Source organism: Schistocerca serialis, chromosome 2 (assembly GCF_023864345.2).
Source record: "Schistocerca serialis cubense isolate TAMUIC-IGC-003099 chromosome 2, iqSchSeri2.2, whole genome shotgun sequence".
In the NCBI taxonomy this organism is placed as follows: Eukaryota; Metazoa; Arthropoda; class Insecta; order Orthoptera; family Acrididae; genus Schistocerca; species Schistocerca serialis.
Genome location: NC_064639.1, coordinates 1,104,736,742 through 1,104,755,050, shown reverse-complemented (window position 1 = coordinate 1,104,755,050; position 18,309 = coordinate 1,104,736,742).

The following is an 18,309-nucleotide window of genomic DNA, read 5'->3' as shown; positions in this document are numbered from 1 at the left end:
CTTGAAGCTGCATGGGCAGCTGTACCTGTACACGCTAACCAAGCTCTGTTTGAATCAATGCCCAGGCGTATCAAGGCTGTTATTACCCCCAGAGGTGTTTGTTCTGGGTACTGCTTTCTCAGGATCTATGCACCAAAATTGCGTGAAAATGTAATCATATGTCAGTTCCAATATAATATATTTGTCTAATGAATACGCGTTTATCGTCTGCATTTGTTCTTGGTGTAGCAATTTTAATGGCCAGCAGTGTAGCATAAAACAAATTTTCTAACTGTAAAATTAGAAGATAAAATTGAACTTTCTCCAGTAGATGAAAAAATGTTTTTTTGTTGGAATGTAATCTTATGTAAATCCATAACTTTTTAGACTATCATATTTGGTTTCGAATACGAAACAAGTTTTACTGACACACATCGTGCAAATCTCCCACCTCATTCGATAAATCATAATGGATACAATTTAAAACGTTAACAGTAAGTTAATAACATTAAAGAAGTCGGTAAATTATTATGAAATATGTTACTTTACTTTAAATTTTCTTTTTAATATATATAATATAAAAATATAATGTGGATTAACCATTGTATATTATGATATTTCAGTGTTGGATGGGCGTCAAACACTGAATCTGATAATCAAAACTTAGAATATCAATGGTAACTATAACTTCTGTTTCAGCAAATACATTAAATTATTTATTTTTAGAATCAATATATTTTATACTAATTTTTGGTATTATTTTATTTTCTTTCAGAATCTTCTTTTAAATCATGATAAACTAGACTGAGTTTTCAAATTAATTCTAGTGCACTCAAACTGCCCATTACTCTCAACTAAAACTTTATTTCATTCTATATCAATTTCAGTTTTTTTAATGCATATAATGCCAGTTCCTCGGACGAGAAATTAGTATAAAAAGTTAGCTCCCAACACCCCAAAGATTTTTCAACCCCCCCCCCCCTACCCCGAGTCCCAAATTCACAGAAAAGTGAATAAGTGAACGAAGTTCCATTTATCACTATTATTAGGACAATAACAAGTAATTAAATCAGGAATCTAAGACTTGAGACAATTTAGTAACCTACAAAAGATGGATTAAATTTCAGTAAAATTAAAATAAAAATCATAATAAATTGCAAAATTAGCTTAAATTAACATTCGCAAAGTAGAACCAACGATCCCAAAGAATACTCAGTGTGAGTACTGTTTGGGAATTGTGAGTAATGACTAAGTATAACTCAATGCATTGTCACTATGTTACGAGAGTTAGCTGAAGCGGGTCAGATATTTGAATGGTCGTACGTGTTGGCGCACTTAGATTGTTTTTGAGATTGAATAATTGCAATCTATTATGACGCAGTAATACGATCTTCTGACTTCAAATATCACAGCATTAGAATTCGCACAGAAGACTTTTACCTACTAGAATAAAGTGAACTTTTAACTAGATTACTTAGACAGTGATTTAGGCAACGAACACTGATAGACAATTTTCATTGATAATAGCCAGTGGCTTATGGAACTTCAGTGATAGGTCTGGAGCATATAATTTAAATCCCCCAACACCTGGGAGAGTTTTCTTCTCAAGGCTCGGTTAGGAAGTGACTGATATTGTGCAACAAAACACCCTCTCGTGCCAAGTCGTGCATTTGTGATTTAAGATTCTATCAAATAATTGACATGAAACTCCTGAGTAATAATTACGAGCAGCGATAATATTTGACTGCGGCGCTCAGCGCTTGTGTAGAATCTTGGACTTAAATAACAAGCCCACTGTTGCGATTTCTTAGATACTTGAAATTACGACCAGCTTGTAGGGAATTTGTTGTGGGTGTGACTGTATTGGTTTTATCATTAGTATTTCATGATTAATCAGTTAAACGTCGATTATGAACGATTAATTACGATTCTTGGTGAAGTAAGTATCTCACGCATGTCGACATTTCGGTTCAGCACTGTTATTTTGTGTAACGTCTTCTTCGTAACTTGATAACATTCTCAACACTCTGACGACTGTCGCCGAGTTTTAGCCGAGGCCAAGTAGAGATCAAACGAAATCATCAAGAAGAAGAGGCGTTATATGCACTCAATATTCATTTAATTTTTTAAGTATGGTAGTAAGTGGTTACACTGAGTGCACTAGGCATGTTTTTAAGCACAACCATTTTCATACATTTAGTATATTATATTATATAATTAATTTAATTAATACATAAGACAAAATGGTGAATTAAAAACATGTCTACTTCACTCAACATACCCACTTAACCACTGATTGCAGTGGAGGCAACCAGAAACATTTCAGCCTTGTATGGGGATAACACAATTGGACAGACACCTACATCTACATCTACATCATGATTAATCTGCTTTTCACAACAAAATGTCTGGCAGAGGGTTAAATGAACAACCTTCAAGCTGAAAATTGAGCAGTTAAACTTTTCTGTGCGAGCTAGGTGGGCGCAAACAGAATGTTTTCGCAATCGCAGGGGAAAACTGGTGATTGAAATATCATGATAAGATCTCGTCCCTACTAAAAGTGCCTTTGTTTTAATGATTGCCACTCCACGTATAATATCTGTGGCACTATCTCCCCTAATTCGCTATAATACAAACTGAGCTGCCTTTCTTTGCACTTTTTCACTGTTATCCGTGAGTCCCACCTAATATGGATCCCACACCACACAGCAATATTCCACAATAGGGCCGACAAACATGGTGAAACCAGTCTCTTTGGTAGACTTGTTGCACCTTCTAAGTGTTCTCCCAATGAATCACAATCTTCGGTTTGCTCTACTCACAAAATTATCTATGTGATCGTTCCAGTTTAGGTAATTTATAACTGTAATCCGTAAGTATTTAATTAAATTTACAGAATTCAGATTTGTGTGACTAATCGCATAATCAAAATAATTTCACACTTTTCACACTTCAGGGTCAATTTACACTTTTCACACCATACATATATCTTATCTAAATCATTTAGCAATTCGTTTTGGTTATCTGATGACATTACAAGACGATAAATGACAGTATTATCTACAAATTATCTAAGATGGCTACTCAGATTGTCTCCTATGTTGTTAATATAGATCAGGAACAGTGGAGGACCTATAACACTTCCTTGAATAAGGCCTGATATTAGCTATGTTTTACTCGATGACTTTATTTCTATTACTATGAACTATGACCTATCTGACAGGAAATATCGAATTCAATCGCACAACCTAGGGGATATTCCAAAGGCACGCAGTTTGATTAGAAGACGCTTGTGAGGAACGGTGGCGGAAACCTTCTGGAAATCTAAAAATGTGGAATCAATCTGACATCTCTTGTCGATAGTACTCATTACTTCATGAGTATAAAGAGCTAGTTGTGTTTCACAGAGACGATATTTTCTCAATCTATGCTGACTAATTGTATGTAAATCGTCTTCTTTGAGGTACTTCACAATGTTCGAATACAGTATATGTTCCAAAACCCTACTGCAAATCGACATTAGTGATATAGGCCTGTAATTCAGCATATTACCAATACTTCCCTTTTGGGCCATTGCTGTGACTTGAGCAATGTTCCAGTATTTAGGTACGGATCCTTCTGTGAGCCAGCAGTTGTATATAAGTGTTAAATATGGAGCTATTGTATCAGCATACCCTGAAAGGAACCTGACTGGTACACAATCTGGACCTGAGTACTTTCCTTTATCGAATGACTTAAAAAGCTTTGTTACACCAAGGATATCTACTTCTACGTTTCTCATCTTGGCAGTTGTTCTTGATTGGAAGAAAGGAATATTTACTTCGTCTTCTTTGGTGAAGGCGTTTCGAAAAAGTGTGTTTAATAATTCTGAGTTAGTGGCACTGTCGTCAGTGACTTCATCGTTGCTATCTCGCAATGAAGGTATTGATTGCGTCTTGCCACTGGTGTGCTTTATGTGTGACCAGAATCTCTTTGGGTTTTCTGCCAGATTCAGAGACAGAGTTTAGTTGAGGAAATTATTAAAAACATCTCGCACTGAAGTGAGCGCTATATTTCGAACTTCTGCAAAACTTTTGCCGCTCTTTGGGATTTTGCGTTCTTTAAAATTTGGTATGCTTTTCTCGTGGCTTCTGCAACAGTGATCTGACCCGTTTTGTGTACCATGGGGGATCAGTACCATCACGTACTGATTTATGTGCCATATATCTCTGAATTGCCAGCGATACTGTCTCTTCTAAATCATTCCACATCTTTTCTACGCTTATATGATCAGATCGGAAGTAGTGAAGATCGCCTCTTAAAATGGCGTTGAGAGTATTTTTATCAGCTTTTTTTTTTAAATAGATATACTTTGCGTTTCTTTTCTGTTGATTGTAGATGTTACGGTATTCAGCCTAGCAGCAACTGCCTTGTGGTAGCTACTCTCTGTATTCACCACGATACTCCCTATTTGTCCAGAATTATTCGTTGCCAAGAAGTCAAGTACGCTTTCACAACCATTTACGCTTCCTGAACTAATTGTTCCAAATAATTCTCCGAGGAAACATTCAGTACAATATCGGATGACATTTTATGCCTGTTGCCGGCTTTAAACGTGTAATTTTTGCAGCATATCGTGGGTAGACGGAAGTCACTACCGACTATAATTGTAAGAGTGGCATTAGTATTTGTAATGAGACTCAAGTTTCTTTGAGGTGTTGAGCAACTGTATCTTTTGAGTCGGGTGTCGGTAAAACGATCCAATTAATAGTTAAGTTCATTTGTCAATTATAGCCACTACCCACACTATTTCGCAGGTACTATCTACTTCAATTTCACAACAAGGTAAACTACTGCCAGCAACCAACACTCCACCACTAACTGTATATAACCTACCCTTCCTGAACACTGTTAGATCGTTTGAAAAAATTTCGGCTGAACTTATTTTCGGCTTTAGCTAGCTTTCTGTACCTATAACTATTTAAGCTTCAGTGCTTTCTATTAGGGATTGAAGCTCTGGTTCTTCCCCGACACGGCTACGACAATTTACAACTACAATACCGATCGTTTCTGCAACTACCTTACCGTGTTTCACCTGCTCTCTTTTAGTCGGACGCCCTTTCTGTGGTTTCCTGAGACCCTCTAACTTATAAAAAACCACAGTCTCTTCCACACAGCCCGTGTAGCCGCTTCCGGTGTGTAATAGACTCCTGATCTATTAAGTGGAATCCGGAAACACACCACCCGATGGCCCAAGTCAAGGAATATGCAGCCTCCACCGTCACAGAACCGCCTGATCCTCTGATTCAGACCCTCCACTTGGCTCTGCACTAGAGGACCACAGTCGGTTCTATCGACGATGCTGCAGATTGTGAACTCCGCCTTAGTCTCGCAAGCAAGACTGGCAGTGTTTACCATTTCCGCTAGCCGCCCGAGGCCATAGAGTATCTCATCCGATTCATAGCGACACACGTCACTGGTACCGACATGAACCATCACCTGCAGTTGGCTGCACCCTGTACTCTTAATGGCATCCGGAAGCACGCTTGCCACATACGGAATGGCTCCCCCTGGTATGCACACGGAGTGCACACTGGCTTCCTCACTCTTTTTGGCAGATGTGTTCCTAAGGGGTCCCATTACGCGCCTAAAGTTGGAGTTCCGAACTACTAGGAAACCCACGCTCTGGGAATGGCCTGACCTTGCGGCCCGGGAAGCTTAATCTGGAATAGGTTGGACGACTGCATCCAGATTAGAGACTTCGTCAGCAACAGAGAACTACCGAAACCTGTAAGTCAAACGAGGAGGCCCTACGATCGGCCCTTGGAAAGTCTTTCGCTACCTGCCAGCCTTCGGAATGATGTTCCACGCGACCATGGGTGAGAGGTCAATCTCAGTGCAGGCAGTACGTGGGGCGGCCACAGAGTGCGGCAAGAAAATGGTTCTCTCCTCTTAAGGAGGACTGTTTTGACATTAGTGACTCTTAATGTCCTGGAAGATCATCATGGTTTGACGAAGTTCGTGTAAACGCATTGGTCAGCGACGTAAGACATCAGTATCTCGAGGACAGATAAATGTGATGATCTATGATAGTTCCATATTCGTACGACATTTTCAAGTGAAGGTTCAAAAATAGGGTTATAGGTATCGCATGCTGTAAGCCAAGATCATAAAAATCAGAAGGTAGCCGTATGTGCTGCTTTCTCGTCATCAGTTGACTTGTGAACAACACCTACCTTTCCTTTCCATCATCGTTACTGGTGACGAGAAATGGTGTCTTTACGCTAACGTAAGGAAAAGAAAGGAATGGCTGAGCAATGCAGCAAATCCCAGTATAAAAACTTAGGCACATCCATAAAATATAATTTATGCTTCTGGTGGAACACTGATAGTGTGACGTGCTTCGTATTGCTTCCTCGAGGTATTACCATAATTGGTGACATTTAGTGTCAGCAACAGAGATGTCTTGCAGACACAGTCCAAGAACTATGATAAGGAAGAAAACGTGAAGTGAAGCTACTCCACGATAACCTGCGAGCATTCTGCTGAAGATACACGGTGGGAAGTCATATCGCACCAACCTTATGAAACGGATCTTGCACCTTCAGATTTTCACCTTTTCCACGTGCCATCGAACAACTGTTAAAGAACTTCCTCTCCGGATAAAAATGCGCTCCGAACATGACCTCGCCTCAAACCCAAGTGATTTGTACAGTCGCAGAATGGAAAAGTTACGCTAGTGTTCGAACACTGTCGTAAAACGTGAATTTTTTGCAGAAAAACGCTATACATCGTTTATAAATAATATTATTTGCTATTCCTCTTTCGTTTTCTTTGTTAATGTTCTATCTTCATATTTAAGACCCATATCAGTTACGGGCAATAAGTAGCAATATATTTCCTGTCTCTCTCACATTTAACCCATTTCGTTTTCTTCTTATTTGGACCGATGGATTTATTACCCGTTCCGACAGAAACGAAGGCTGTAGGCCTTAGAGCCCGGCAGCATAGCGGTATGAGGCAGCGCGAGACGGACGTAGCCCATTAATCATGGCGTGGGAGTCGCCACCATTAATCACGCCACAGAAGTGGTTTCGGCTTCCAGCCGTTTGTGTCTACGCTCCTGAAAGCGTTAGGTTCCTGTTTGCAGGGGCATTGTCTACTCGATCGTCGTTAGTGTCTTTATCAGGTGCTACGAAACTAACTCGCTTTAAAGCCCCGGTTATTACTATAAGGAGGTAGTTTCACATTAAACTCTTTCAGGTAATAACTGAAGAAAGAAGAGAGAATGTAGGTTGCATTTTCCCGTTGACGATAGCGAGGCAGTTGTGAACAGCTGATTAACATATTCAAATTTCAGCTAATATTGAGCCATTATGAAAGTGAAAGTTCGTAAGTAATGCTGATATTGGATAACGAAATACCCGTAGTACACTTATCTCCCCTGCATATTTCTAGATCGCACAGAGCGAACTTAAATGAAGTCTTGTGTAATCCGCAACTTTTCACATATGTCAATATCGGGTAAGACTGAAAGCTGTAACGACAATAATATCAATGCTGAAGAAAAAACTGCTTGGTGGAAACAGTACTTGTTAAATCTATATTCCTCCTGTTGAATAATTTGATAGAACGAAAGAGGACAGAAATTTCTGGTCACAACAGCGTATTATTATAACAGCCCACGTGATCCAGAAGACAGGTGTCGGTACCCATATGAATCAGAAGGCAAGTAACAGGGTGACTCACTGTGATCAAAGCAGTGACTGAACATTGATTCTGAGGCTTTTAGCTACGCCAAAACCAAACACCTTTGCTCTGATTTAGATGTCCATATAACGATGACGAGGAAACAGAGATAAACAGGGAACCCCATTGCAAGAATTGATAATCAGTGGTTCAAATGGCTCTGAGCACTATGGCACTTAACATCTGAGGTCATCAGTCCCCTAGAGCCTAGAACTACTTAAACCTAACTAACCTAAGGGCACCTCACACATCCATGCCTGAGGCAGGATTCGAACCTGAGACCGTAGCGGTCACGCGCTTTCAGACTGAAGCGCCCAGAACCGCTCGGCCACACCGGAACACCAGTGTATAAAACAACTTCAGACTTTTGACTGCCATACAAGGAAGTTAATCTGTCAAATATTTCATGTTAAACATTTAGAAACTTTATGGTTGACTACAAAAAACCCTTATAATATTGGTTTTATCAGTTTCGGATTGTTTACCCATAGATTAATGAATAAGTTAAAAAGTTTATTAAAGTATTAACTTATGTGTAAAGTTAGCTGCAAATTGCTAAATTTTGTCATTATTAAACACAGGACGAGGTTAGTTTCGGGAATTTGCTCTTTCTTTTATGAAAAGCTAATTTTGCCCATATCTCAGGTCTTTGGTATCATACCTCCTGAACTATGAATTGAAAAAGGATTTTTTTTTTTAAATTTAGAGTCAATAGTGTCTGTGGATAGTGTCTGCGAAACATGTTGCGAGTAGGTCTAGTAGAAATGAAGTAACACATTAAAACATCATGCCTGTTGCTTAAATTGTACTGTAATAACAACGAGCGGAACTTTTTTAAGTTTTATGTGGAGGTGTCAGCGAGAAGGATTTGAAACTATATTTAGATTTTGGTGGCAGTAAGTAAGTGCCGTCATTATGAAAAATCATATAAATATAGTCTGGGTAATATGCGCTACTTCTGTTACACTGCCTAAAGACATATAAACAGTATCTATCTTTAATGCATGGGTTATTGTGTTAAAAATTTAATTTGAATTTATACCTCTTAATGAGAAGATTATGACAATGTTCTGAATTTTTAAATTTGGCTAATAATGTATTATATGAATTACTGAAAATCAAATCTTTGTGCCATGAAAGCTATTAGGTGGGTAGGCAACCTGCAACTTGCACTATTTTCTTTTCATTTCCTTTTTTATAAAAGAAAAGTTAAGATATACATTAAGCAGATAAGAAAACAAACTGATATAATGTATGTACTGCGTTTAAAATTTAGTGATATTAAGAAGCTAAAGCCTTTTACTGGAGTAGAAATGGAAGGTAGGGTTATTAGACGACATAGGTTACGGGAGATGAATGAGAGGAGAGTGTTCTACTTTCACCTTAGGTTTTAACTAGTTGCAGCTAGAAACCTCCTCCAAAATCTCAAAAGAAGAAAGTATACCTGGACAGTACGAGGAAGCAATGGGAGATATGAGTAGAACTACACAGTTAGACAAAGATTGAGAAATAAAATTCCGGATTACAGACAGCACGCAGATGAGGACTTAGTCTTAGACCGTAATCAGTCACTAATAAACAGCAGATTGCCCTTCGGCGGCAAATAAAAAGGAGAATACGATGAAATGGGATATTCAAAAATTAGAACAAAGAGAGAATGTGGATATTCTTGGAGACAATGAACAGTGGCATCAAGAAGAGTGTAGTAGCAGAAAAGTGGAATACAGTAAAAAAGCAATCAACTAAGGGAGATTAGGTACATTAAACGGAGATGCAGCAAATCCTTGGATGATTAAATAGATATGGATACTTATAGTTATGAGCAGAATATATTACAATTGCGTAGATGAGCTACGAAGACAGCAGGTTAGGTTGATTGGAAATGAAATTAATAGGATGTGAAAACAGGATAAAACTGATTGATTGAGAGGAACATATAGCTCTGTAGGGGAAGGGCGATTTTAGAAAAGTCCAGCAAAGTGTACAGGAAGATTACACGTAACTTTTGAGAAGTAAAATATGAGGATTTTAACATACCAGCTGCAGATGGGACACGTCTACTAGAGGCAGAAGGAAGAGCAAACAGATTCTTGTAGGCAGTGAATAGTAGCCCAAGGAAAGGATTCATAATATCTCTAGAAGCAGAAAAGGGGCTATAGTAAAAATGGAATTAATTAGGGAAGGACAGGTATAGCAAAAGAAGATCAGAAAATCCAAGGTTGATTAAACAAATATGCATAGTTACAAGCAGAATACATTAAAATTGCGTTATTGAGGTATGAAGACATTAGGTTAAGTTGATTGAAAATGAAATTAATAAGAAGTGAAAACAGGATAAAACTGAATGGATGAGAGAAACATATAGCTTTATAGAGAAAGGTTTATTATAGGAAAAACTAACGTGATGTACAGGAAGATTACACATAACCTCTGAGAAGTAAAATATAAAAATGTTAACTTACGGGATGCAGACGAAAAACGTCTACTAGCGGCAGAAGAAAGAGCAAACAGATGAGACTGAATGGAAGCCTGTACGATGAGGAACTGAACCAAAGTGTGACGGAAAAAGAGGAAATTGAGAGAAACACGATTTCCAGTAATGTGTTTAGGATTCTAAATGATATGAGAGCGAAGACGGCATCAAGTGTAATACACATACCTGTACATTGAATGCTCTTGTAATCCGTGGGAGGTGAAGGAATATGAAGGTTATTTTTGTTGGTTTCAATAATTTGTGAAACTTACCATTGTTTTTCATCATTACATTTCCAGTGACTGCACTAGTGAATAAATAGGAAAATTATTGAACAATTAGTCCTCCATGTCGTGACTCTAAAATGGTTATTACACTAATAAATAAAGGAATAGTAAGAAAAGTTAATGACTTGCTGAAGGAAAAAATTACGTTTCAGAGAAAAAATGGAACAAGAGGTTCAATTATGACGATGTACATGATGGGAAAATATGGATGACAGAATATCTCACTACCATTTGTGTATTTAGAGGAAATCTTTGACATTGTAGTGAAGAACCATAGGTTTCCAACCCATAGATGATTGAAGTTAGAGTACAGAGTTAGAAGGCACGGGATAAGTCCATGCAGTTGCACTATCCTCTGTGCCCTCGGTGGCTCAGATGGATAGAGCGTCTGCCACGGAAGTACGAGTTCCTGAGTTCGAGTCCCGGTCGGAGCACACTTTTTCAACTGTCACCGTTGATATATATCAGCGCCTGTCAGCAGCTTAGGGTCTTGATTTAGTTATCTTTTCAACTCCTTTTGGGATTGCTAAAGTCGTCCGTTTCGCAACATGTGAAGGAATATGAAGGTTTTGTGCTGCTGACATTGTTAGAGGTTCAGTAAAACACTCCCAGCCTTAACTTTTGCGCAAACTGTTCCACACATTTTTTCCGCGAACTGTGCACCTCACAACACTTGACAATGAACACACGTTTTTCTTTCTTCCTTTTCGTGACTAAAACACCGAGACACAGTGGAGTACTAGGGACAGGAGGTGCAAGAGATACTCATGCGAAGACAAGAGACAGCTGCCGTTGGAGATCATGATTCCCAACATTCTTCGTGGAGACCAGTTCTCCTGCTCATTAATAAGGGCAAATTCAACTCAACTCTTGGAAATATTTTTCGGGTTATTTTTATTATGGTCAACCTGCAGAAACAACAACGACTTGTGTAGCATCGACTATGGTTGGTGAGGAATAAGAATTCTCTTACCTAGGATGTAATACAAAACAGTTTGACCGAAGCAAGGAAGGTAAGTTAAGTTGACTTAGGCTCGTGAAGAAAGATTTATTCAACAAAAATTAGTACCAGATACTGATATGCAACCAAAGAAAAGCTCCTGAAAGTGTTCATTTGGAGCACAGCACTGTGTTGAAGTGAGACGTAGGTTATTGAAAATCGAAAGGGAACGATTGTGATAGCATTTCAAATGGGCTGCTACAGGGATAATATGATGAAGCCTATGTATGAAGATAAAGTGCGAAATGAAAGAGTAGTGCAAAGAATAGGCGAGAATGGGGCCTCATGGAAAACTTTCACAAGAAGAATGGAGAAATTTGTGGTAAACTTTCTAAGCTGTCCAGAAAGAGTTCATTTCGGGTTAGGCGTATGACTTGTGGGAAAAATAACGAAGGTAGACAAAGACTGGAATATGTGAAACAGGTTATAGAGGAAGTCTGGTTTAGCTGTCAGGTAGATATTAAAAGATCAAAACAAGATGCATTCAGTTCCTCTACATCGTACAGGTCTTAGATGACCTCCTACCACTTGTTAGATCTAACTTCCGAATTCAATAGAGGTTTCCCAGCTGCTCATCCAAAGTTTGGAATTTACGTTTTCCTTCGCAGACGCCAGATCGATTTTCTTCTGCAAATATATCCTTCACAATATCTTTAAATGTTCTCATCGATTCCGAATGAGCCAATTTATATTTCTTCTTAATTTCATAACTAAGCACTCACCATTAGCTTAGCAGCTTATGCATCCTAGTTACCGATAAGAAGAATGTACAGATGAAACGAAAAGAAAATTGGGTGTGTGTTATGTGGCGATGAATTAGGCTTTACGAAATGTAGAGGCACCAGTGAAGCAGTTCTGAGGTTGCGATTGATAATGCAGGCAAGACTAAAGAAAAAGCGAAACATTTTCATAAGATTAGGTGACCCAGAAAAAGCGTTATTGGTTTCGAGCCGACAGATTCATCTTCAGACGGCTAGTTCAAGTTTTCAATTAGCTTTAGCCTTTTGTTTCCCCAAATGACGAAATTTTCATGGTGTGGTGGTGCCCTAAATCAAAACAGAATAACCCCTTTTTAACTGTAGTGATGCCTCACAATGACTTAAAATGACGTAAACCAATTTACATAATCTAAAATCGTTGTGAGGCACAGTTACAGTTAAAAAGACATTATCTTGTTTTGGGTGCAGGCCAACACCGCCTCAAGGAAATTTCGTCATTTGGGGAAACAAAAGGCGAAAGATAATGTAAAACGCGAACTATTCGTCCGAAGATGAACCTGTCGGTTCGAAACCGATGACGGCGCCGTTTAAATAAGTAAATACTATTGCAAAAAGTGGCTGGTTGCTGTAATCTTCTATGTAAGAGTCAACTTATGTTACGTTATTTCCTCACATATTATCTGCGCTTCACGGCGATCACTTAGTGAAGCAAGCAGATAAACTTGTACAGGTCGGTTTCAGTCCGTAATAAAATTATTACGAAATACTTAAAAGAAAAAGAAAAAGTGAATAGTCACTTAATCAAAAACGAAAACTAGCTGCCTCACACTCTCACACCAAAGTTTTACCTACTAGTTATTTAATCTCGGCAATTCTCACATCTGCTGTAGTTAAAGCACTTAGTAATGGCCAGTCTGCAACTTTACCGAATTAAAAAAAAAAGAACCTAATCGTAAGCATTATCTCTCTCCCTGCACAAGGATATAGATTTTTAGAAGAAAAACAGACAGGATTTGATATTCTCCTACAGATGACTTTCACCCTGTTCTTAAAAGCAGATGTGGCAATTATTACTTTTAACCAGAGAGGGACCACGTGTAAAGCAATTAACCTTAGCGCACAATTTTAGGGTAACACATATTCAGATAATTTTCAGTGAGCAATATTTAATAGAGGGGCCACACCTAATGCCGCATTATATATTACCAAATATCAAAGGCCATAAGAAACAGTTCCTTCCCTTATTTGTCAGACGGTTTGGAGTCCTGTCTTTCGGCATCACCCTCTGAGCTCCGTTCTAAATACGGAATATAACAACATCACTGACTGCACCTGAAACAGGCCAGTTTTAGACATAAACAACACACAGTAAACTGGCACAGGCACTTCCGACAAGAAACAACGATCCTTCAAACAAAATCAGTCAGCACAGAGTACATCGACGTCAAAATGGATCACGACAACCGAGAGGCTATCAAGTTTGGGTCATAGTAATCAAAGATGCACATTCTACCCTCTAACTGAGGCCATAGATGTGGCGTACACTCGCAGAATTTGTATTAAATGAAAGCTGAAAACAGGCGAGTCATCAGTATGTCGCCGCGCTGTAGGTGAACGAAAGACGGGAATTGTTGCAACGTGGTAACCCGTACACAATACCTAACTAACACATCACAATCCAGATGCAATAAGGAAGCCGGATTTGCTGTCCGATAGGATATTTCACATAGAAATACACTGTAGAGCCAAAGCAAATGGTGCATCTGCCTAATATCATATAGGGCTTCCGCGAGCACGGAGAATTGCCGCAACACGACGTCCTATGGACTCGACCAATATCTGAAGTAGTGCTGGAAGGAAATGGCACCGTGAATCCTGCAGGACTGTCCATAAATCCGTAGGAGTACGATGGGGTGAAGAACTGTTCTGAAGAGTACATTGCAAAGCATCCCAGATACGCTCAATAATGACAATTTCCGGAGAGTTTGGTGGCCATCGGAAGTGTTTAAACTCACAAGAGTGTTTCTAGAGCCACTCTGGAGCAATTTTGGACATGTTAGGTGTAGCATTTTCCTGCTCGAATTGACCAAATCGTCAGAACGCACTATGGAAATTAATGGATGCAGGTGATCAGACAGGATGTCATCTGAGAACGAAGTTTTTCGCGGCGGCACTTATGTATAAAATATTCTCGGTGTTCTTGCCGCGTCAGTTCTAGATAAAATCTCGAGCTTTCGACGATTACCTCCATCGTCATCGTCAGGAGCTGACTGTCTCTACTGCTGCTATGGTAGCCTCTATATAGCCCGAAGACGGCTTCTGATTGGTCGGATTCTGATTGGTCGGCGATTACGTGCTGCTGTCTCAGACGGTGTCACTGTGTGCGCCGGTGGCGCCACCGCTTCCGTTTAAACGTAAACCTTGGAAGGAACGTCTGTGCTGCTTCTCTGCATCAAGCGCTCGTTTCCACGCACAGCTCAGATGGTATCCGCTATCGCGGTTAAAGTTCTTTTGGCTCATTTTGATTTCAACAGCCTCCTTAATAACAGAATCCCAGTACGTGGAGGCATGGGACAGAATTTTAGTTTCATCGAACAAAACTCCCAGATGTTCATTGAGAAAATCAAAGATATTAGAGTTGGTCCAAATGACATCTTAGTCCGCCTGGATGTGGTATCGCTGTTCACAAAAGTTCCTGTGGAGGACACTTTGAAAATGCTGGCGGATCTCTTTCCTCCTGAAACTATAAAATTGTTCCGGCACGTGATGACGACCACCTACTTCTTGTATGGTAATAAATTTTATGAAATGACAGACGGTATGGCAATGGGCTCTCCGTTGTCTCCATCATTGGCTAACTTTTTTATGGAGAATTTTGAAGAACATGCACTAAATTCGGCTCCCCTCCGTCCGTCCTTATTTTATCGTTACGTTGACGATACATTTATGATCTGGCCACACGGCGAAGAAGCTCTTAAAGAATTCATTGAACACATGAACAGCATCCATTCGAACATCCAGTTCACTGTCGAGACGGAGAAGGAAGGGAGACTGCCTTTCTTAGACGTTTTAGTACAACGACAGACGGACGGGCGTCTTGGCCACTCTGTATACCGTAAGCCGACGCATACCGATTTATACCTTAACGCACAGAGTTTCCATCACCCTGCTCAGAAGAGAGCCGTTTTGAACACGTTGGTACATAGAGCCAAAACTGTTTCTGACGAGGACCACTTAAGGTTCGAGATTAATGACCTAAAGAACGTGTTCCGAAAGAACGGCTATAGTGCACGCGATATAAAGGCAGCGTTCTCCAAAAGAAGGAAACGTGATAATGCTGCAACCTCACAGGATGAAACACCGATTGCGGTTCTTCCTTTTTGTGGCGCAATTTCCAGCAAAATAGGAAGAGTCCTGCGTAGACGTGGTATTAGACCGATTTTTCGTCCTCCTAAGAAAATTAAGGAGATGATGCGCCCTGTTAAGGACAATCTCGACCTCAGGGTCCCCGGTGTTTATAATATACCCTGTGAGTGTGGAAGCAATTATGTAGGTCAGACTATTCGTACCGTTTCCGACCGCTGTGCAGAACACCAACGCCACATTAAAAATAGAGAGCTTGAGAAATCGGCAATTGCGGAGCACAGCCTCACGAACAAACACAAAATATTGTTCGATGAAACTAAAATTCTGTCCCATGCCTCCACGTACTGGGATTCTGTTATTAAGGAGGCTGTTGAAATCAAAATGGGCCAAAAGAACTTTAACCGCGATAGCGGATACCATCTGAGCTGTGCGTGGAAACGAGCGCTTGATGCAGAGAAGCAGCAGAGACGTTCCTTCCAAGGTTTACGTTTAAACGGAAGCGGTGGCGCCACCGGCGCACATAGTGACACCGTCTGAGACAGCAGCACGTAATCGCCGACCAATCAGAATCCGACCAATCAGAAGCCGTCTTCGGGCTATATAGAGGCTACCATAGCAGCAGTAGAGACAGTCAGCTCCTGACGATGACGATGGAGGTAATCGTCCAAAGCTCGAGATTTTATCTAGAACTGACGCGGCAAGAATACCGAGAATATTTTATACAGGATGTCATCTGTCAGAGTCCTATTTAGACGTATCAGGGGTGCCATATCACTCCACCTGTACACGCTCCACACCATTACAGATCCTCCACCAGCTTGAACATTACCTTGCTAATCATGCAGGTTGCATGGATTCATGACATTGTCTCGATACCCGTAGGCATATATCCGGTCGATACAATTAGGAACGAGACTCGTCCGACTAGGCAACATCATTCTAGTCATCAACACTCCAATTTCAGTGTTGACGGGCCCAGGCGGGATGTAAAGGCTTGTGTCGTGCAGTCATCAAGGGCACACGAATGGAAGTTCAGCTTCGAAAGCCCAGTTCGATGATGCTTTGTTGAAGGGTGCGCACGCTGACACTTGTTGATGATCCAGCACTGAAATCTGCAGTAATTTGCGTAAGGGTTGCCCTTCTGCCACATGGAACAATTCTCTTCTCTCGTATTGGGTCCTGTTCTTGCAGGACCTTTTCCTGGCCGCAGCAATGTCGGAGATTTGATGTTTTACCGGATTCCTGATATTCATGGTACCTTCGTGAAATGGTAGTACGAGAAAATCCTCACTTCGTCGCTACGCCGACTATCTATATCTACTACCATACTCCGAAAGCCACTTGACTGTGTGTGGCGGAGGGTACATTGAGTACCTCTATCGGTTCTTCCTTCCATTCCAGTCTCGTATTGTTCGTGGAAAGAAGGATTGTCGGTATGCCTCTGTATGCGCTGTAATCTCTCTGATTTTATCCTCATGGTCTGCATTTCCTTATGATTCTTCCAATGAATCTCAGTCTGGCATCTGCTTTACCGACGATCAACTTTATATGAACATTCCATTTTAAATCACTCCTAATGCCTACTCCCAGATAATTTATGGAATTAACTGCTTCCAGTTGCTGACATGATATATTGTAGCTAAATGATAAAGGATCTTCCTTTCTATGTATTCACAGCATATGACACTTGTCTACATTGAGATTCAGTTGCCATTTCCTGCACCATGCGTCAATTCGCTGCAGATCCTCCTGCACTTCAGTACAATTTTCCATTGTTATAACCTCTCGATATACCACAGCATCGTCCGCAAAATGCCTCAGTGAACTTACGATGTTATGCACAAGGTCATTTATGTACATTGTGAATAGCAACGGTTCTACGACACTCCCCTGCGGCACACCTGAAATCTTTCATCGGAAGACTTCTCTCCATTGAGAATGATATGCTGAGTTCTGTTGTCTAGGAACTCTTCAATCCAATCACACAATTGTTCTGATAGTCCATTTGCTCTTACTTTGTTCATTAAACGACTGTGGGGAACTGCATCGATCGCCTTGCGGAAGTCAAGAAACACGGCATCTACCTGGGAACTCGTGCCTATGGCCCTCTGAGTCTCGTGGACGAATAGCGCGAGCTGGGTTTCACACGATCGCCTTTTTCCAAACCCATGCTGATTCCTACAGAGTAGATATCTAGTCTCCAGAAAAGTCATTATACTCGAAAATAAAGCGTGTTCCAAAATTCTACAACTTATCGACGTTACATGTATAGGTCTATAGTTCTGCACATCTGTTCGACGTCCCTTCTTGAAAACGAGGATGACGTGTGCCCTTTTCCAATCCTTTCGAACGCTGCGCTCTTCTAGAGATCTACGGAACACCGCTGCAAGAAGGGGGGGGGGGGGGGGCAAGTTCCTTTGCGTACTCTGTGCAAAATCGAACTGGTATCCCATCAGGTCCAGCGGCCTTTCATCTTTTGAGCGATTTTAATTGTTTCTCTATCCCTCTGCCGTCTATTTCGATATCTACCATTTTGTCATCTGTTCGAAAATCTAGAGAAGGAACTACAGTTCAGTCTTCCTCTGTGAAACAGCTTTGGAAAAGGCATTTAGTATTTCGGCCTTTAGTCTGTCGTCCTCTGTTTCAGTACCATTTTGGTCACAGAGTTCAAAAATGGTTCAAATGGCTCTGAGCACTATGGGACTTAACTGCAGTGGTCATCAGTCCCCTAGAACTTAGAATTACTTAAACCTAAGG